The sequence below is a fragment of the Panthera onca genome, chromosome D1 (genome assembly GCF_046562875.1).
Source record: "Panthera onca isolate mPanOnc1 chromosome D1, mPanOnc1 haplotype 2, whole genome shotgun sequence".
In the NCBI taxonomy this organism is placed as follows: Eukaryota; Metazoa; Chordata; class Mammalia; order Carnivora; family Felidae; genus Panthera; species Panthera onca.
The window spans coordinates 12,712,001-12,728,718 of NC_138348.1; the positions used below are offsets into that span (position 1 = coordinate 12,712,001).

The 16,718-nt window shown below is 49.9% G+C and overlaps 1 pseudogene; it reads left to right on the plus strand.

Annotated features, from left to right (window-relative positions):
* The first annotated feature begins 15,496 nt into the window (after positions 1-15,496).
* LOC132660703 (large ribosomal subunit protein uL11 pseudogene) lies at positions 15,497-16,335 on the plus strand (annotated as a pseudogene).
* Positions 16,336-16,718: the final 383 nt, after the last annotated feature.

The following is a 16,718-nucleotide window of genomic DNA, read 5'->3' on the forward strand; positions in this document are numbered from 1 at the left end:
TTACTCCACACTTACCCAAACAGCAAGCGCTGGAGTGTGAGCACACAGCTCCCCCACATCCCCGCACCCCTGAACACCGCACACTCGCAGCTCAGGAGCGGGCCTCCCACCCACCCCCAGCCCCGTGGCTCACCCCACAACTTCTCGGGATGCAGAACTCCCTGCCCGGCTCCAGCCCCTTCAGCCACGGCGTCTCCCCCCGCCCCGCCCCCCCAACCAGGCCCCCAGTGCCCCGCACCGCCCCCCCCCCCAACACACACCCTCCCACACACGCCCGGGCACGGACAGATGGCCCAGCCCCAGCCCTGCCCAGCCGAGCCCCCCGCCCCTTCCCCACCACACCCCCCGCTGGAAAATGACAGGGAAGCCACCCCGGCGAGACGTGCCCAGTGCTTCCCAGTGGCAGTTGTTTCGAAAGGAGAGACCGAAGAGATGCCCACGAGTGGGGGAGCACGAAGAGGGGAGCGGGAAGACGAGAGAAAGAGCCCAGACCACCCCCTCCCCGCCCGAGAGAGAATAAAACCGAGAATCGGTGGCGTTACCCTTCTGGGAGCTCCCGATACCTACACATTTCTCTTCGTTACGTTCCTCTGCCTGCCACCTCCTTCTTCCCGGGCTCTTTCTCTGCCCTGCCCTCCCTCTCGGCTTCCCTCCCTGGCCTCGCTCCCCCTCTCGCACGCCCTCCCGCGCCCCGCCGGCCCCTCTCCCGGCCGGGGCCCCCGGCCCCCCGGCCCCCCGGCCCCCCGCGCCCGCCGCGCCGCCCGCCGCCCGGACCGAGTCCCGAGGCCGGCCGGCCGCGGCGCCCGCGTCCCTGCCCGGCTCGGTCTTCCCCCCTCGCCCCCTTTCTCCTTCCACACTCCCTGCCGTCCATCTTGAATACTTGGGATTCTTGAATGGAGTGAGCAGGATCCGCTCCCCCAGGCTCCCATTGGCTGTGGGTTAACCCTTTTGAAACGAGATCCTCCCTCCCATTGGCTGCCGGGCTCCCCTCTTCTCCCCCAACCCCCATCCCCTCCGCCTCCCGGCAGCCGGCGAGGTCAGGGCGCTCCCGGGCGCCCCCTCCCCTGGCCTCTCGCCCCCTGCCCCCACCCCGGGACGCCCCTCTTCCTGCCCTTTCCCTCACACCGCCCCCCGCGCCCCCCCGGCGCAGGGCGGCAGGTGAAGGCAGGTCCCGTTCCCGCCAAATGGGGCCCCAAGGTTGGGCCGGCAGAAACCTTGTTCCCAGATGCCCCTTGTGCTGGACTTGGAGACCTTGTTAGACGCCGGGGTGCAATTTCCTGCCCCCCTGCAGCCCCTCCTGGAGCAGAAGTACCTCTCCAACGGGGAATCCGCGCAGCTTTTCGGCCTCACCCCGGAGATCGGGGAGCTCCGGATAGCTCCTGAACCAGGCAGCCCCCTGGGCTGGGCAGGAAGAGGGCAGCTCCGGAAAGAAGATCTGAGGCTCTTCAGAGAAGCTAATTCCCTGAGTGCCGCGGGGCAGGTCTGACCCTACCAGGAATGTGCAGCATCTGGAGCTCTGCTCAGTCACAAACATCGCCTGGGACCAGCTCGGCCTGGCCCACGTGCTGGACCCACGGGGGGCTCTGAGTTGGGGGAGCCCAGAGAGGCATGGGGGAAGGAGGCAGCAGGGAGTAAGGTATGAGTCAGGCCCGGCCTAACATGCATGGGGAACCTTTGTTCTAGGCCCAGATCCGCCCATAACATGCTTGGCGAGGTCATGCCTGCTTGGCTGGGCCTCAGTTTCCCCATTTGCAATAGATCGGTCTAGCAGAACACCGTCCTATAGAAGTTTCAGCGGGAACATGGAAATGGTCTGTATCTGTGTCATCTGATGTGGTGTCCACTAGCCACATGTGGCTACTGAGCACTTGAAATGTGGCCAGTGTGACTGAGAAACTGGCTTTTTAACTTGATTTAATTGTAATTTTTTTCCTTTTTTTAAGGTTTTGTTTTGTTTTGTTTTTGTTTTTTGAGAGAGAGAACACGCTTGCGTGAGCGAGGAGAGGGGCAGACAGAGAGGGAGAAAGAGAGAATCCTAAGCAGGCTCCCCACTGTCAGTGGGGAGCCTGAAGAAGGGCTTGAGCTCACTGTGAGATAATGAAGCCAAAATGAACCAAAATGAAGAGTCAGACGCTTAACTGACTGAGGCACCCAGGTGCCCCAAATTGTAATTTTTAAAAAGATTTTTAAAAAATTTTTGAGTCATCTCCACACCCAATGTGGAGCTTGAACTTGCAACCCTGAAACCAAGAACAGCATGCTCTATCGACAAAGTGAGCAAGGCGCCCCTGTAATTACTGTTAAATAGTCACATGTCGCCAGTTGGCTATCATTTTGGACAGTGCAGGTCTAGAATCCTTGTGGTCCTGCTGGTGAATAACATCCTATGATTCTTGTTGGGGGAGGCGGGAGTGGGGAAGTCCTTTCACTTCATCTTCAGGTACAAAATGCTCTAGATCCAAATCACAAATCACCAGGGGCATCAATACCCGGGAAGTGAGGCTCAAATCCCCGCCAGCTCTATCAGGAATGGTTTTCTTATGCTCATCTCTGTTCTGAGAAGGGATCTGAGATACACAAACCCTCAATCCCATGGCGGATTTGGGCTAGCAGGGAATTTGCGGGTTTGCCCAACCTTCTTGGTTTTTCAAGGATGGAAACCACGATGTTGATGAGGGTGAGGGTGGTGGATGTCACTTGCCCAAGGGGGAGCAGCAGGTTACTTTGCTTATAAGTTAACACACACCCATACATTTAGCACATGTCTTTGGGCCTCTGCGCTCCCCCCACCCCCCACCACCACATATGACTCATGAAGTCCATTCGATAACTGTACTTCTCTGACCCAGGACAAATGTATGGCTGATGTCAAGGGATAGCCATCTCCGTGGGAGGGCCAGATAGGCTCCTGGGTATGCCACCTGTTCCCTGAATTCGTGTGCTTGAGAGACTCCATTGTGGCATCTTCGACCACGAGGAGAGAAAGCTATGGGGCAGAAGAGTGACTCTGGGCTGACCGGGGAGCAGAATTGGCAAGGGACCGAGTCTTCTGGAGGAGGAGGGGTGCAGGGTGTCAGGATTCTGGTAGCTACAGGCTGGGATGGGTTCATGCAAGGCCCTAACACCAGCGGGGACAGGGATCTACAGGAAGCTGGCAGAGTGGAGACTTGTGTGCCAGCCTGAGCTAGTGCAGTATTTATCCACTTCCCACTCCCAGAGGGCCTCTGCCTGGCTGATGTGCCACAGGGGCGAGGGGAGAGGAAGACACAGCACCTCCTGGGGAATGGCTTCTGTCTTCAATACTCCCTTACTTTCAGGTGGAAATTGCTAAATGCCTTCTCTGGGTAACAGACAGATAAGGAGTTCAGCGGAAGAAGGACCACTTCCGATAGAGAATGGAATCTAAGAAGGCATCCTGGAGGAAGTGGCATCTAAGACTCCAAGGCTAAAAAAGATTTAGAGATGAGGAGATGGGAGAAAGGAGGACAAGGGAACGCGAAGGAGAGGAAACAACACGCACTGAATGGGGGGATGTGTTCAGGGTGGGTGGGAAATTCAGTGAGAACCTAGGATGTACGAAGGGGAATAATAACAAGGATGGAAAGCTGAGCTGGGACAGATCATGGAGGTCTTGAACACGTCCATGTTTCCTCTCGTTTTTCTTGAAGTTGCTCTTCTCCTTTTCCCACCAAGAGACGCGTCCCACCTACTCCTCCCTCTACCTCAGTGCCTCCACCCCCAGCTCTCTGCTGCTTTCACTTTAGCCCACAGGCCCCCTGTCCACAAGTGGCCTTCCTGGGGCACAGTGGACACCAGGTCCCCAACAGGGGACTCTCCTGGGTCCCTCTCAGCTCAGTCTCCAGTCTCTGGATTCCCCACGCCCAGGAATGAACTGCATGGAGAAAGCTTCCTGTTTCGCTTGTCACCTTCTAAATCCCTGCTTGGCCCATTCGTCCTCAGGAAAGAGTTGGAAGGAGGCCAGGAACAGCCAGACGAGGTCCAACCTGTTGTAAGAGTGTAAACCCCACCCCACCTCCGTGTCCTTCCCTTCTCCTCTGGGAGTTCCAGAATGCACCTGGGCTTTGTCGTAGTCTCGCTTTCCCATTGTCCTCCTAGCAAACCCAGGACCATTTTGGAGGTGCCCCCTCCGCCTCCCTCCCCAATCCCCAGAATCCTACCCAGCTCTCTATTTGGGTGCACCCCATGGAATTCTGTAATTGTGAGGCGGGGAGACCATCTGCCCCAATCCTCCCCCTCTCGGAAGTACTGAATCTGGAATGTTTGGGAAGAGTTGCCTCCCTTCAACATCAGGGGGTCTAACTTGGTTGCTGATCAGTGGCTCCCATGTCACTGAGATGATACAGGCCTTTACATGTGAGCCTCTGCAATTTCCTCTCCTTCCAGGATAAAGTGCCTCTGCCTTTTTACCGTCCTGCTTCTCTCCACCATTTCTGTGTGTCAGCGCTTCCTGTGTGGAAGGCTGGGAAACATCCCTGGCCCCAAGGTGCTCACAGTTGAGGAGTACAAGGCAGACACACAAAGAGGGAGTCAGACTGCAAAGGTACCCAAATAAATGTAAGAACCTTCTTTCTGGGGCGCCTGGGTGACTCAGTCGGTGAAGTGTCCGACTCCAGCTCAGGTCGTGATCCCACAGTGTGAGTTTGAGCCCCACCTCTCTGCTGTCAGCATAGAGCCCACTTCAGATCCTCTGTCTCCCTCTCTCTCTCTGCCCCTCCCCTGCTCGTGCTCTCCCCGCCCCCCAAAATAAACATTTTTTTAAAAGTCTAAAAAAAGAAAAAAGAACCTTCTTTCTGAAGCAAACTCATTTCTCTGAGGTCTTAGTACTATTCTTGCTTTATCATCTGCCCCATGTATTAGGCCCCCCAATCCCTTTCCATGAGCCTAGAGCAAGGTCAGCGAACTACAGCCCACAGGCCAAATCCTGTCCTCTGCCTGTTTGTGAATAAAGCTCTTTGGGACACAGTGGTGCCGATTCCCTTAAGGATGGTCTCCGGTTGCTCTCACACTACAGCGGCAGAGTTGAGTACTTGTGACAGAGACCACACGGCCGGCAAAGCCTAGCACAACTGTCTCCTTATAACAGGAGTTGGCTGACAGCTAGTTGGTAGGCAGTGTGGGACCGTGTTGGCTCAGCAAGATATAAGGGAACTCAGGAAAGATGACCGAGTTGGGAGTGGAGGGGCCTAGCCCAGACTTTCCTCCTCAGCCTACACGTACGCTCAAGACTTCCAGAACCTACGGGGAAACCTCTCACCGTGCCAGTCGGCTTCTTACCTCTCTGTTTCATGTCCCACCCATTCCTAAGCCCACACAGCCGGGCCTTGCCCCTATCTTCAACTGAAATGTTCCCACTAGGACCACCAATGACCTCCTCATTACCGATTCCATTTTTTTCCTCAGTCCTCCTCATACACGACGTCTCTTAAGCATTTGCCTCTATTGACTATGTCAGAAATTCCCATGGCTTCTGGGAAGACTGGTCTCTCTTGGATCGCCTCCTATTTGTACAGCTACTTTATCTCTGGTCCCTTCTCATGTGTCCTCTTCCGTCCCCCCGCACCTACATACACGCGGTCTGCAAGGATTTGTCTGGTCCTCCTCTCCCTCCATACTCTGTCACCGGGACAAAATCATACACGTGCCTGATTTCACCTGTCACTTCTGTGTTGATGGCTTCCCAATATACAACCTCTGAACTAAAGGCCCAGATTTTTTTTTTTTTTTTAAAGTAGGCTTCATGCCCAGCGTGGAGCCCAACTCGGGGCTTGAATTCACGACCCTGATGAGACCGAGATTTCTAACAGAAGTCAACCTCTGTGGCTCCTCAGATACTTGTCTTACTGACCAAACAAACTGAGTTTGTCCAGCATCAAATGCTGTCTTCCTCTACCTCTCTCCTCGCCTAATCGCCTTTGCTCTTCCTGCAGCTGCCCCTTATTTGTTGCTGTTCCCAATAAATCCGCCCTCAACCCTTCTCTTTTGGGAGCAGTTGTATCCATCCTTACAGTTCCGGCAGTCGCCGATCCCCGAATCACTGCCCAAGCTATGTCTCCAGATGTGTTTCCAGCTGCCTCCTTACATTCCCAAATATTTGTATGAGGTAGACATCTGATGCTTTTGCCTGCCCAGATTTCATCCCCCTTCTGGTAACTACACCTTCGCTTTCCTTCATGGAGACACCTATTCTCCACTTTGAGTCCCCATGATTCACCCGAGGCTGACCTCACCTACCCCTCCAGGGGCAATCACACAACCCAGTTGTATCAGTTGTCTGTTGCCGTGTAACCATTTAGCCCACAGCTTAATAGCTGAGGACAACACACATTTATTTTCTTGCAGTTTCTGTGGGGCGGGAATCTGGGCAGGGCTTAGTTGGGTCCTCTGATCATGATGTCTCAGGTAGCTGCCCTAAGAGTGTCTGTCACTCAGGGCAGGGGTTCATCTGAAGGCTCAGTGGGCAAAAGGAATTGCCTGCAAGCTCACTTTCTTGGTGGTTGGCAGGATTTCGTTCCTTGAGGCCCTCATTTCTTTGGTGGCTGTTGGCTGGTCCTCGGTTCCTTGCAACGTGGATGTGTCCAGCATGGCGGCTTGCTTGCGTCATCAAAGCCAGCAAGCGAGAGAGTCTTTTGGCAAGTGGCAAAGCGCAATCTTTTGTCACCTAATCACAGAAATGACAACTCCTCAGGGCGCCTGGCTGGCTCAGTCAGAAGAACGTGCAACTCTTGATCTTAGGGTGGTGAGTTCGAACTCCACGCTGGGTGTAGAGATTACTTAAAATAAATAAATAAAATGAACTTTAACATTCTTTTAATGTTTATTTTTGAGAGAGAGAGAGAGAGAGAGAGAGAGAGAGAGAGCGTGGGAGGGGGAAGGGCAGAGAGAGAGGGAGGCACAGAATCCGAAGCAGGCTCCAGGCTCTGTCAGCACAGAGCCCGACACGGGGCTCGAACTCACGAACCATGAGATCGTGACCTGAGCTGAAGTCGGAAGCTTAACTAACTGAGCCACCCGGGCACCCCAAATAAATAAAATAAACTTAAAAAAAAAAGTGACAACTCCAACGTTGCCATATACTATTAGTTAGAAGTAAGCTACCCAAAAGAAGGGGATTACAAATACTAGGAAGTACCGTCACTAAAGGGCCAACTTGCAGACTGTCAACCACAGAGGATTTAGCCAATTAAATCACCGTAATTGATTCAAGGATGGGTATCCACTCAGAGTCCATCAGCATTAAGACCCGAGAGGTTGGCTGGAACCTTGGGGACAGTGGCATTGCTGGGGTTGTTATGCTGGCGAAAGGCAAGCTTGAAATTGCTGATGGCCTTCTTCTATTCACATAAGGTTTAGGACCCTGTGACCCACAACCCAAAGGTTCCCAGCTGATCAAAAGTCTCAGGGATGCCTTGGATTCAGTTTGGTCAAACCCACGTTGATTACCATACCTTCACCTTTCCCACAGGCCCACTTCTCTCCCTAGGTTCTTCTTCACCATTAAAACCATAACACAGTCGCTCAGGCTGAAAACCTTGGAGTCACCTCCAGCCTTCCTTATCTGCTGTGGAGACTGGAATGACCCGTGCAACATGGCTTAATTCTATAGAACTGTAAGAGAGACCTTCTGTATTTGCAGAGATGGGGGAGGCTCTGAGGTGACCCCCTGACACACCATTTTCGTATAGGCAAACAAGTCACTCTAGGTTTTTCGCCAAGCCACTAGAATCTTACAGAATTTCTGGATGTGAAGCACATGGTGTAGAGAATGAGAATAGGGCGTCTGACTCTCCTAGCAAAATGCACCATAGGCTACAGGGAAGTTCTGGCAAACTGCCTGGTAGCTTGTGGTTTGGAAGGCACCCTGGGCTGGATTGGTGAGAATATTCCTTCTGTCTCTAAGGCAGATTAAAAGAAATTGTGCCGATGGGATGTCAACTATACTCCCAAAATTAAAAAAAAAAAAAAAAAAAAAAAAGAGGAGCGTCTGGGTGGGTCTGTCAGTTGAGCATCCGACTCAATTTCGGCTCAGGTCATGATCTCACGGTTGTGGTTCGAGCCCCACATCAGGCTTTGTGCTGACAGCTCGGAGCCTGTTTGGGATTCTCTCTTTCTGCCCCTCCCCTGCTCTCTCTCTCTCTCAAAATAAGTAAGTTAATTAAAAATATATTGAAAAAATAAAAATAAACAAATACAAAATTAAAAAAAATTTTTTTAGTGTTTATTCATTTTTGAGAGACAGAGAGAGACAGAACATGAGTGGGGAAGGAGCAGAGAGAGAGGGAGACACAGAATCCAAAGCAGGCTCCAGTCTCTGAGCTGTCAGCACAGAGCCTGACACAGGGCTCAAACTCACAAACTGCGAGATCATGACCTGAGCCGAAGTTGGTGCTTAACCGACTGAGCCACTCAGGCGCCCCAACAAATACAAAATTAAAAAAAAAGAAATTGTGTGATTTGAAAATCAGTCACAATGTCCTTTATATCTTCTTCCTTAGGGTTCCAGTCGTAAAGCTAATCCGTACCTCTCTTTCCCTATGCTACTTTCGTCCAATTGACCTAAATCCTGGGCTCAGATGTTCCTGTTTTCACCATTCCCCTGCCAGCTGAATATCAGCCTCTGAAAACTTCCCTCTTTTTTTTTTTTTTTTTGTTTAATGTTTATTTATTTATTTATTTATTTTGAGAGAGACAGATAACGAGCAGGGGAGAGGCAGAGAGAGAGGGAGACAGAGAATCTCACGCAGGCTGTGCATTGCCAGTGCGGAGCCCCACACGGGGCTCGAACTCACGAACCTAAAGATCACGACCTGAGCTGAAATCGAGTCAGATTCTCAACCTACTGAGCCACCCAGGTGCCCCTGAAAACTTTCCTCTTAACCTCCGCTCCATCAGAGTGCAAGTCCACAACACAAACCTCCTATCCTTCACCTGCCCCAAATTGTGATGGCTCCCTAGTTGCTTCCTGACCTTTACTAGGTCATGGACTCTTTTTTTGAGAAGGTGATGGAAACTGTGGGTAACTCATTCTAGAAAAATCTGTATTTTGTGTTTGGGTGTACATCACAAGGCAAAATGAACCCTCTGGATTCCATTTGCATACTGCCTCCCTGACAACATACCCTCCCATCTTCCTCCAAGTTAGACCTCCGTAAAAAGGACGTAGTCCAGATTTTTTTTTAAGCAAGGTATACTTTCTGTTTTTCTTTTCTTTTTATTTTTGAGAGAGAAAGACAGTATAAAGGGGGAGGAACAGAGAGAGAGACACACAGGATCTGAAGCAGGCTCCAGATTCTCAGCTGTCAGCACAGAACCCGACCTGGGGCTTGAACTCATGAACTGCGAGATCAAGACCTGAGCCGAAGTCGGACACGCAACCAACTGAGCTACCCAGGGGACCCCTCTAGCCCAAATGTTTTAGCACAGTATTCGGGACCTTCCAAATTCATCTCCACCTGCCTTTTTAGCTGCACCTCTGCCTTGTGTGATTATCGTTATTTTATGTCTGGTTCCCCATCAGACCAAAATCCTCCCTGACAGCAAAGACTGTGTGCCCTCTCATTTTTCCTTGTTACATCTCCCCAGATGGAATGAAAGTTTCTCTGGAGCACTAATCAGAACACCTTGCTTAGTCTAGATAAAGTGTTGGCTCACTGTTAGATTTTTCAAAAAAATTATTTCATTGTGTTGAGAGCACTTAACATGAGATCTATCCTCTTGACAAATTTATAAGTGGACAATACAGTATTGTTGACAATAGATGCAATGTCTTCAGCAGATCTCTCGAACTTACTCAGCTTGTTTAACTGACATCTTACGCCATTTGATCAGTAATTCCTCACACCCTCCCCCCACCTTCGGCTCCTGGCAACCACCATTCCACTCTTGGATTCTAAGAGCTTGACTATTTTGGATACCTCATAGAAGTGGAATCATGCAGTACTTGTCTTTCTGTGTCTGGTTTATTTCACTCAGCATAATGTCCTCAAGGTCCATCCATGTTGTTGCATCTTGAAGAATTCCCTCCTTTTTTTAAGGTTGAATAGTATTCCAGTGTGTGTGTGTGTGTGTGTGTGTGTGTGTGTGTGTGTCTGTCCTTCTATATATATATATATATATATATATATATGCGTATATATATACTTTTTTAAAAGTTTATTTATTTATTTGGAGAGAGAGAGAGGGAGAGAGAGGGAGCACGAGCGGGGGGGGGGGGGGGGGGCGGCAGAGAGATAGAGGGAGCGACAGAATCCCAAGCAGGAGCTGCACTGTCAGTACAGAGTCCAGTGCGGGGCTCGATCTCATGAACCGCAAAATCATGACCTGAGCCGAAACCAAGAATCTGATGCTTAACCGACTGAGCCACACAGGTGCCCCACATTTTCTTTATCTATTCATCTGTTGAACATTTAGTTTGGTCTTTCACCTTGGCTATCATGAATAGTGCTACAACAGACTGCTGGGTTTCTAGTAATTTCTAACAGCAAAGGGGTTTTAGGGTGATGGGCCTAGATGATATGATACAATGTCATAGTTCCCAATCTATATTCTAGTAGAGTTCTGAGGTCAAAACTTTTCAGTTTTAGTGGACCCCATGGAAATGGGTATTTCTTAGACCTTGTGACATGATTTTGGCTTGAGAAAATATAGGTCCCCACAGGTGAACTTAGCACATTTACCATTACTGTTGCCAGCAATCCTTTTTTGGTAGCTGGGGCCCTTTGGGGTCCCACAGAAACTTAAAGAACTGGCCCAGTTGGTGGACTCTTAGATGAGTTTATTGATTCATATTGTAGACCTGACCCAATTCCAACCCCCAGCACAGGCCAGGGCAGGAATGTCCCCTAGGTCCCTGCAAGGTCTCCCTTGTGGAGAAATCTGGGACAAAAGAATATTGCCCCTCCTTGGTCACATTTCAAAATCCCTCCCACATTTTGTCCTTACTCCCACACCTCTCACATACACTGGGATATTTCATACCACGTGGTAGGGAATGGGAGGAAGACAGTATCAGTCCATAAAAGTGCGTGTTCTGAGGGGACAGAGACTCTGTTTGTCTTGTTTGACATTGTATTTCCAGTGTCCAAACAGTGCCTAGCATATAGTAGGCACTCAGTTAATACTTACTGAATGAATGAAGGGGGCATTGAGAGAAGTCAGTGGATCTTTAGCTTCCAATCTGTAAATGCCTTGTAATTTCATCCAACCATAAGCACTGAAGGATCTGGGTCACACTAAGCGTGACAGCACCAATGGGATGACTTCAGATTTCTCCTACATGCAACATATGGAACACTGATAAACCAGGTGTACTCACTGTGTGCAAGGGTTTCATGTGACAACATCAACATGCTGTGGTTTGGATTATAGGTTCAGATTTGATTCTGCCTCAAGCTCTGGCCATCGTGTTTTATCCCAGCCAGCAGAAGGGAGGAAGAGGGACTGAAGAAGGGTGTGTCCCTATTTTAAGGACCCCTCCCAAAAGCTATCCTTGACACCTTTGCTTACATCCCATTGGCCAGAACTTAGTCACATGTCCACAACTACCTTCAGGGGAGGTCTTCATTTCAGTTGGCCAAGTTGCCAGCTGAAAATCAGGGGTGCTATTACAAAGGAAGACGTGGGGAACATATATGGGGAGAGACTGTTGATATGGTTGGGGAGGTGGTTTGACATGGGAAGTCTGGCCTTGCAAAACCAGAGAAGCCTGTCTGAACTCAAGCTCCCAACTCACTGTTCTTACCTATAGAGTGAGGGTCACCAGGCCAATGCCACCTGGGGGTGCAAGAGTGTGCTCTGTGGGTAAAAAACATGGCTGCTGAAGTCAGGTGGCCATGGGATCAAATACATCGCTGGATCTCTTCCTTTCTTTCATGTATGAAGCAAGGACAACAATACCCATTGAATAGGTTATGATGAGTATTTTACTACTGGGAAATCCCTGGGACAAGGTTGTTACCCAAGAATGGTGCTTTTTCTTATTATTATTCTTGTGGTAAAACACATATAACATAAAATTTACGCTTTTAACCCGTGTTTAATATACAGGAGTGTTAATATATGCACACTCTTGGGGTGTCTGCCTGGCTCAGTGGATAGAGCATGGGACTCCTGATGTCGGGGTCGTGAGTTCAAGCCCTACCTTGGGCATGGAGCCTACTTTAAAAAAAAAAAAAGAAGAAAACAATACAGTCAAACCTTGGTTTGTAAGCATAATTCGTTCTGGAAACATGCTTATAATTCAAAGCACTCATATATCAAAGCGAATTTCAAGAACCATTGGCGCACGTTGGGATCATGTGACATTGCGACCCGTACTACTCGGATTGGAAGACAACGCTTGTTTATCAAGTCAAAATTTATTGGAAATGTTTGCTCGTCTTGCAGAACACTTATAGAATGAGTTACTGGCAATCCAAGGTTTTACTGTATGTATATATATATATATATACACACATATATATGCCCACTCTCGAGCAACAGATCTCTAAAATCTTTTTGTCTTGCAAAACTGAAACTCTACACCCACTGAACAAGAAGTCCCTTCCCCGTCCTCCTACCACTCCCTGGTAGCCACCTTTCTACTTCCTAAGACCACGACTGCTTTACATAACTCAGACGGAGACTCGTGCAGTATTTGTCTTTTCGTGACCTGTTTCTTTCAGCTAGCCTGCTGGCCTGAAGTTCACAGTCATGCTGTGGCATACGGCAGGATTTCCTGCCCTTTTGAGGCTGAATAATGTTCTGTTGTATGTATACACCACATGTTCTTTACCCACACATTCTTCGTCTAACGGACATTGAGGTTGCTTCCATCTCTTGGCTGCTGTAAAGCTATAAGCGTGGCAGTTCCTATCAGAAACTGGTTTGGTTGATATAAGAAACCAGTTAGTATCGGAAAGTAGTTCTCTCCTTTTTTTAAAAAATGTTTTTAATGTTTATTTATTTTTGAGAATGGGGGGGGTGGGAAGGGGGAGAGAGAGAGAGGGAGACACAGAACGTGAAGCAGGCTCCAGGCTCCGCGCTGTCAGCACAGAGCCCGGTGTGGAGCTCGAACTCAAGAACGGCGAGATCATGACCTCAGCCGAAGTCAGAAGTCAGATGCTTAAGCGACGGAGCCACCCAGGCGCCCCTATTGTCTCCTTTCTTTTAATGCCCTTGCCGGGGAACTTCATGGTTTGTTTGCTTTTTCTGCATATAACTAATTGTTAGGTTAAACACTTCAGGTGCTTGGACATGGGAATTCTTTAGATACTACATATCAATTAGGGGGAAAAGGGAAAACACCCCCTCTCCCTCAGGATGATACAGAGTATAGATTCTCTTTAGGTGGCCCATTTGAATAGAAAAAGAAAGACAATCTATCTGCGGGGTTGTCACACTGTTTAATCCTACAGCTACATTTCCAGACTCCAGATGTTGCCTTCCACGAAGGGTGCAGAACCATCCCCCAGTTCCGACTGAAGCTGTCCATCCGTGGAGTCCTAAATTCTGACCCCAGGAATCGAAGACGGGGGGCAGCGGTGAGGAAGGAAGACCACCCACACAAATGTGTAATTCCTTGGTAGAAAGAACACTTGTAAGGCAAGCCCCTGGCCGATAATAACCGCAAGAAGCTGTGCTTTGGTATTCCTTCCTCTAGTGGTTTCCTGAGGAGACACATTAAGTAAGAATAACATCAATGTCATCATTATAAAGTAAAATCTTTACCCAAATACGGACACTGCACGCTCTGTTGGGTTTTTTTTTAAACCATTTTTTAATTAAGCTCTACCCCCACCCGATACAGGGTTTGAACTCAGGACCCCAGAGATCGAAAATCTCTTGCTCTACCAACCGAGCCAGCCAGGCACCTCTGGACATTGTACACTTTGAATCAAAAGCTTTTGCTGCACGTTTATAGGCATAGGTGGTGCCACAGAAGCACAGTGCGAATCAGGTTCCCAAAGGAGCTTCCTAGTAGTTGGAGTGAAAAGGCAAATACTCATGAACATGTTACAAGTTATGTAAGGCAATATATGTTCAGCCTGGTGCTTGGAGGAGGGCGTGGTGCTATTGGCTGGGAAGACCAGAGAACACTGCTGGCTGGGGGATGGGGATTTGCACTGGACTCAGAATGGCAGCATTTAAATAAGTAGATAGGATTTAGAAAGTATTTTGTTGTTGTTCTCGTGTTTTAGCTGGTATATACCGAGTGTCGGCTCTATAGATGCCATACTTGAAGCTGAAGATAATGACAAAAAACCATGGTCCTGGCCTTCAAGGAGGTTTTCAGAATTATTTCAGCATGGGAGCAGAGTTTTCCAGTGAGGCCCACACTGCCCTGGCCCCAGAAATACCTCCAGGACACTCAGTCCCCACGAAGCAGAGCTAGATGACCAGGGATTGGGGATCCAGGGCTGACAGTCTGGCTCTGATGCTGTGTCCCGAAGCCAGCCACGTCCGGCACACTGGGACCACACCAGTGGGCCCCACGGTGGAGTCATTGCAGCCTGGCTGGCTCAGCGCCATGCATTTTCTGCTCAGCCCCCGACCCTTGGCCTTTGAGGCTGTTATTTGGTCTTCCTCTGTGGGACTCCTTCAGGCTTTGACTCTTTAGTTGATTTAGGAGAGAAGACAAGGAAGAACTGCCAGTGTGGCTCCCAAGAGAAAATGCTCAGCAATGAGCTGGCAACGTGGGGAGTCACCTGCATGGAGGTGGCGGGGGGCGGGCAGTGGGAGAAGCACGGGGATTCTGGGATATGCAAGTAGCCGACTCTGGTTTGAATACCTTCTCTAGCCCTCCCCACTGGGTGACCCTGAGCAGGGGTCTGTTCTTTCTTTCTTTCTTCTTCCTTCCTTCCTTCCTTCCTTCCTTCCTTAAGTTTATTTATTTATTTAGAGAGAGAACATGAGCAGGAGATTGACAGAGAGAGGGAGAGAGAGAATCCCCAGCAGGTTCTCCGCTGTCAGTGCAGAGCCAGACGCAGGGCTGGAACCCACAAACTGTGAGATCATGACCTGAGCCCCCGGGCGCCCCTGAGCAAATTACGTCTTACAGGCTCCTCTTCTTCATCTGCAAACCTGGCAAAACAATCCCAAGGTGCAGGATTATTGCAAAGTTGCAGTGAAATACTGAAGCCCGGTGGGGAGCACATGGTACAAGCCGTTTGCCAAGGGGTAATAGATGGAAGGAGGGTGGAGGAGCGTTCCGTGAGCTCTCTCCGGTGCAGAGAGAGGAGTCAAGAGCTAGCAGCTGAGCCAGGGCATGCCCGTAGTTACGATTTTGGACAGCACTGCATTCTCAGCTACAGCGCTTTTTGCTTGCCGGAGCCATTCTGCGGTCACTCAAGGAGAAATGGAGTGCAGTGGGGGAGGGGCCCAGGAGGCGGCCGCACGGCCAGCCTGTCGCTCCCAGATGATGGATGAGCCTGTTCCAGGCCTTGTAATTAGTGCTGACTGGCTCTGAGACTCCTACGGGGGAATGTTCCCTGCTTCCCCCATGTCCGGGAGGCCCTCCTCAGGGTCTGGGGCTGGACTGGGTGTAAAGTTTGCCCCGACACTCCAGCACACCCTTCCCGAGACCGGTGTGCATGTGTTTCTGTACACGTGTGTGAATGTGAGTGTCTGTGCCTGTCTGTGACTCTGGTGACCGCGATTGTGTGTACATGTGTATACACATATGTATGAGTGTACTTACACGTCTATGAGTGTGCATGTGTGCTAAGTTGTTAGTCGAGCCCACGATTAAATACGCGATGAACTTTTGGCTTTCGGCCGGGAGGAGGTGAAGGTGCAACTGTCTTTGGTCGCCGTTCATCCAACACCAGCCACCTCCACCAGGCCACCTAAGTTCGACTCCACCAAGATCAAAGTCATATACTTGAGGTGCACGGGTAGGGAATTCAGTGCCGCCTCGCTGTAGCCCCAGAGATCAGCCCCCCCGGGTCTGTCTCCAAAGAAGGTTGGTGATGATATCGCCAAGGCAACCGGTGATGGGAAGGATCTGAGGATTTCAGTGAAACTGACCATTCAGAGAAGACAGGCTCAGATTGAAGTGTTTCCTTCAAGGAACGGCCAAGAGATGGAAGCAGAAAAACATTAAGCACCGTGGAAATACCACTTTTGATGAGATTGTCAACATTGCCCCACAGATGCAGCACTGATCTTTAGCCTGAGAACTCTCTGGACCCATTAAAGAGATCTTGGGGACTGCCCAATCTGTGGGCTGCAATGTTGACGGCCACCACCCCTGTGACATCATACGTCACATCAATAGTGATGCAGTGGAATGCCCAGCTAGTTAAGAACTACAAAGGAAAATATTTCAATAAAGGATCATTTGAAAACCAAAAAAAAGGGGCGCCTGGGTGGCTCAGTCAGTTAAGCGTCTGACTTCGGCTCAGGTCATGATCTCGTGGTCCGTGAGTTCAAGCCCCGCGTCGGGCTCTGTGCTGACGGCTCAGAGCCTGGAGCCTGTTTCAGATTCTGTGTCTCCCTCTCTCTCTGCCCCTCCCCTGCTCATGCTCTGTCTCTCTCTGTCTCAAAAATAAACAAACGTTAAAAAAAAGTTAAAAAAAAAAAGCAACGAGAGGAATAAATGCTAGTCTTTAGTCTCGATCACTTGAAGCAGACTTCCTATTTCAAGAAGTCACTTGACTGGCCCCTTTTAGTTATCCAAACGTCTGGCAACCCCAGTCCTGAGGGAGGAAATAACAGAAACG